Here is a 4735-nt window from a genome sequence, read left to right as displayed (position 1 = left end):
TTAGGGATTTGGGAATACATTTAGGTTTTAGGTTTAGGTTTATGTTACAGGTTACAGGTTTAGGTTAAGGTTTGGGTTTAGGTTTAGCTTTAGGTTATAAGCTATAGGTTTAGGGAATTGAGAATAGGTTAAGGTTTAGGTTTAGGAAATCGGGTTCGGGTTCGGGATCGAGTTTAGGTTTTGGTTTTTAAGTTTAGGTTTAGGTTTAGGTTAGGGAGTTGAGATTAAGATTAGGTGTAGGTTTAGGTTTAGGGATTTGAGAATACATTTAGGGTTTAGGTTTAGGTTTAGGTTATAGGTTATAGGTTTAGGTTTAGGTTTAGGTTAAGGTAGAGGTTTAGGTTTCGGTTTAGGTTATATGTTATATAGGTTTAGGTTTAGGTTATATGTTATATAGGTTTAGGTTTAGGTTATAAGCTATAGGTTTAGGGAATTGAGAATAGGTTAAGGTTTAGGTTTAGGAAATCGGGTTCGGGTTCGAGATCGGGTTTAGGTTTAGGTTTTCAAGTTTAAGTTTAGGTTTAGGTTAGGGAGTTGAGATTAGGATTAGGTGTAGGTTTAGGTTTAGGGAATTGAGAATACATTAAGGTTTAGGTTTAGGAAATCGGGTTCGGATTCGGGATCGGGTTTAGGTTTGAGTTTTCAAGTTTAGGTTTAGGTTTAGGTTAGGGAGTTGAGATTAGGATTAGGTGTAGGTTTACGTTTAGGAATTTGAGAATACATTTAGGTTTTAGGTTTATGTTTAGGTTATAGGTTATAGGTTTAGGTTAAGGTATAGGTTTATGTTTCGGTTTAGGTTATAAGCAATAGGTTTAGGAAATCGGGTTCGGGTTCGGGATCGGGTTTAGGTTTTAGTTTTCAAGTTTAGGTTTAGGTTTAGGTTAAGATTAGGTGTAGGTTTAGGTTTAGGGATTTGAGAATACATTTAGGTTTTAGGTTTAGGTTTATGTTACAGGTTACAGGTTTAGGTTTAGGTTTAAGTTTAGGTTTAGGTTTAAGTTATAAGCTATAGGTTTAGGGAATTGAGAATAGGTTAAGGTTTAGGTTTAGGAAATCGGGTTCGGGTTCGGGATCGGGTTTAGGTTTAGATTAGAGAGTTGAGATTAGGATTAGGTGTAGGTTTAGGTTTAGGGATTTGAGAATACATTTAGGTTTTAGGTTTAGGTTTATGTTACAGGTTACAGGTTACAGGTTTAGGTTTAGGTTTAGGTTAAGGTTTAGGTTTAGGCTTAGCTTTAGGTTATAAGCTATAGGTTTAGGGAATTGAGAATAGGTTAAGGTTTAGGTTCAGAAAATCGGGTTCGGGTTCGGGATCGGGTTTAGGTTTTGGTTTTCAAGTTTAGGTTTAGGTTAGGGAGTTGAGATTAGGATTTGGTGTAGGTTTAAGTTTAGGGATTTGAGAATACATTTAGGTTTTAGGTTTAGGTTTAGGTTATAGGTTTAGGTTTAGGTTTAGGTTTAGGTATAGGTTTAGGTTTCGGTTTAGGTTATATGTTATATAGGTTTAGGTTTAGGTTTAGGTTTAGGTTTAGGTTTAGGTATAGGTTTAGGTTTCGGTTTAGGTTATATGTTATATAGGTTTAGGTTTAGGTTTAGGTTTAGGTTTAGGTTATATGTTATATAGGTTTAGGTTTAGGTTTAGGTTTAGGTTATAAGCTATAGGTTTAGGGAATTGAGAATAGGTTAAGGTTTAGGTTTAGGAAATCGGGTTCGGGTTCGGGATCGGGTTTAGGTTTGGGTTTTCAAGTTTAAGTTTAGGTTTAGGTTAGGGAGTTGAGATTAGGATTAGGTGTAGGTTTAGGTTTAGGGAATTGAGAATACATTAAGGTTTAAGTTTAGGAAATCGGGTTCGGGTTCGGGATCGGGTTTAGGTTTGAGTTTTCAAGTTTAGGTTTAGGTTTAGGTTAGGGAGTTGAGATTAGGATTAGGTGTAGGTTTAGGTTTAGGGATTTGAGAATACATTTAGGTTTTAGGTTTATGTTTAGGTTATAGGTTATAGGTTTAGGTTAAGGTATAGGTTTATGTTTCGGTTTAGGTTATAAGCAATAGGTTTAGGGAATTGAGAATCAGTTAAGGTTTAGGTTTAGGAAATCGGGTTCGGATTCGGGATCGGGTTTAGGTTTTGGTTTTCATGTTTAGGTTTAGGTTTAGGTTAGGGAGTTGAGATTAGGATTAGGTGTAGGTTTAGGTTTAGGGATTTGAGAATACATTTAGGTTTTAGGTTTAGGTTTAGGCTTAGCTTTAGGTTATAAGCTATAGGTTTAGGGAATTGAGAATAGGTTAAGGTTTAGGTTTAGGAAATCGGGTTCGGGTTCGGGATCGGGTTTAGGTTTTGGTTTTCAAGTTTAGGTTTAGGTTTAGGTTAGGGAGTTGAGATTAGGATTAGGTGTAGATTTAGGTTTAGGGATTTGAGAATACATTTAGGTTTTAGGTTTAGGTTTAGGTTATAGGTTAAGGTATAGGTTTAGGTTTAGGTTTAGGTTTAGGTTATATGTTATATAGGTTTAGGTTTAGGTTTAGGTTTAGGTTATAGGTTATAGGTTTAGGTTTAGGTTTAGGTTAAGGTATAGGTTTAGGTTTCGGTTTAGGTTATAAGCTATAGGTTTAGGGAATTGAGAATAGGTTAAGGTTGAGGTTAAGAAATTGGGTTCGGGTTTAGGTTATGGGTTTTTGGTTAAGGTTTAGGTTATAGTTATAGGTTTTGGGACTTGAGAATAGGTTATAGGTTCAGGTTATAGGTTATAGGTTTAGGTTAAGGTTTACGTTATAGGTTTTGGGATTTGAGAATAGGTTTAAGTTACAAGTATAGATTTAGGTTACGTTGTAGGTTAAAGTTTAGGGAATTGAGTTTAGGTTATAGGTTTAGGTTGTAGTTATAGGTTTTGGGATTTGAGAATAGGTTTAGGTTATAGGTTAAGGGTGTGGTCCCTGCAAACACAGATATAAACACGGCCAGCTCCAATTGGCCAGGCCCTTCCAATGCTGTCCATAGAAAATGGACAGCTTCATCATGGTTATAACAGCGGTTCCCATCTTCCAGGGACCCCCGCTCAACATCCGGATAGCTCCGACGCACATCCGGGTCTGCTCCATTAATTTCGAGTAAATACATAAACATGGCCTGTCTAAATGGCCAGGCCACTCCAATGCTGTCCATAGGAAATGGATAGCTTCATCATGGTCATAACAGCGGTTCCCACCTTCCAGGGACCCCCGCTCAACATCCGGATAGCTCCGACGTACATCCGGGTCTACTCATTTAAATAAAATGGATTATCAAGATCATTTAAATTAAATCAAATCCAATCAACAATCTGACCTGAAGGATTCTATTAGTAATGTTGACGGCACCTCGAACCATGTTTAAATCCAAGTTGCAATCTGTGGCCACTGATGCTATTTGTCTTTTTGTGAAGTTGGCAACGATTTCTGCATCAAACCCGGCGAAAGCAATCCTAATGATAAAGAACATTTCTTTCCAGGAATTCATTATCTCTCTCTCTTTTAATTTTTTAACTTTTCATTACAATAATAACTACTTGAAATCATGGCGTTTTCTCAAGATAGAAGTCCAATCCATCCCAACTTGTGCACCTGTTAGGACAAGTAATTCAAACAACATCCTACAACACATTTAAATGCCTAATCAGTCTCACTCCAGTCTTATATATTGAATGCCTAATGTACAGTCTCTTGAATTGGTGTAAACCATACCTGAATTGTTGTACACATCATTTGATTTCCAACCTCCCCAGGGAGTAGATTGATCAGATTGAACGGGCTGCTTCATTGCTTACTTCTTTTTCACTAGAAATGGTGCTTACCAAATAGAGAAAATCATACACATCTGTTACGACATCTAGATTTGATGCCACCTAGCAAAAAGAAGAAAGAAGGTGATTCATATTTATGCTTATGAAACAAAGTCTAATAGTTTACATAGCTAGGTTATTAAACTAATAAATTCTAAGAAAAATAGCAAGTGCCAAGACCTATGGCATAAAAAAATAATCGTTGCATGGATTAACAATCAAACAACAATGGTAAAGGGAAGAAAACTAACTTCTTTCTTGCTCCACATAATCTAGTTGGGGCGTCATATTAGTTCATGTAAGATCTGCGGACACCACATGCATATAAATTAGTTCATGTAGGACCTGAGGACACCACATGCATATAAATACAATCATTAAAATCTGAAAAGCATTAAAATCAATCAATGTGCATCAGATAACTAGAAAAAGCCCCTAATTACCTTAGTTCCAATCAAAACACCTGAAAACAAGTACCCAGCATCCTCAACTCCCATTGATTTTCATCAAATAAACACAAACTTCAAAAACTAATAAACAGAAAAGTATCTACATGACCACTCCATTTTTCAGATAATCCAAGTATGAAGAACATCTGGGTCAATACATATGCATCAAATTGCTTGAGAACATCCCAAGTTCCCTTTATTTTGGTCCCAAAAAAAAAAAATTCCCAGAAACAAGTACCCATCATCCTAAATTCCCATCAATTAATATAACATGATCACATAAACTTCAAAAATTGCCAAATGCAAAAGTACCCACATGAGCTTTGCTTACATGTAACATAAATGATGTGTACAACACTCCATTAATTATGCCAAGTCCAAATAACTTGAAAGTGCCCCCAAATTCCATTGGTTTCAGTCCAAGAACACCCAAAAGCAACTACTAATCATCAAAAACTCCCATTGATTCACATC

The 4735-nt window shown here is 36.2% G+C and overlaps 1 long non-coding RNA gene across 1 annotated transcript; it reads right to left on the bottom strand.

Moving 5' to 3' along the window:
• Positions 1–3483: 3483 nt before the first annotated feature.
• LOC131231256 (uncharacterized) lies at positions 3484–3799 on the bottom strand. The gene is made up of 2 exons (XR_009164263.1): positions 3715–3799; positions 3484–3623 (listed from the first exon to the last, which is right to left on the bottom strand). It is a non-coding gene; the product is annotated as an uncharacterized LOC131231256 (long non-coding RNA).
• Between the last annotated feature and the right edge of the window lie 936 nt (positions 3800–4735).

This window comes from Magnolia sinica, chromosome 17, assembly GCF_029962835.1.
Source record: "Magnolia sinica isolate HGM2019 chromosome 17, MsV1, whole genome shotgun sequence".
NCBI lineage: Eukaryota > Viridiplantae > Streptophyta > Magnoliopsida > Magnoliales > Magnoliaceae > Magnolia > Magnolia sinica.
This window is presented reverse-complemented; position numbering and strand designations above follow the sequence as displayed.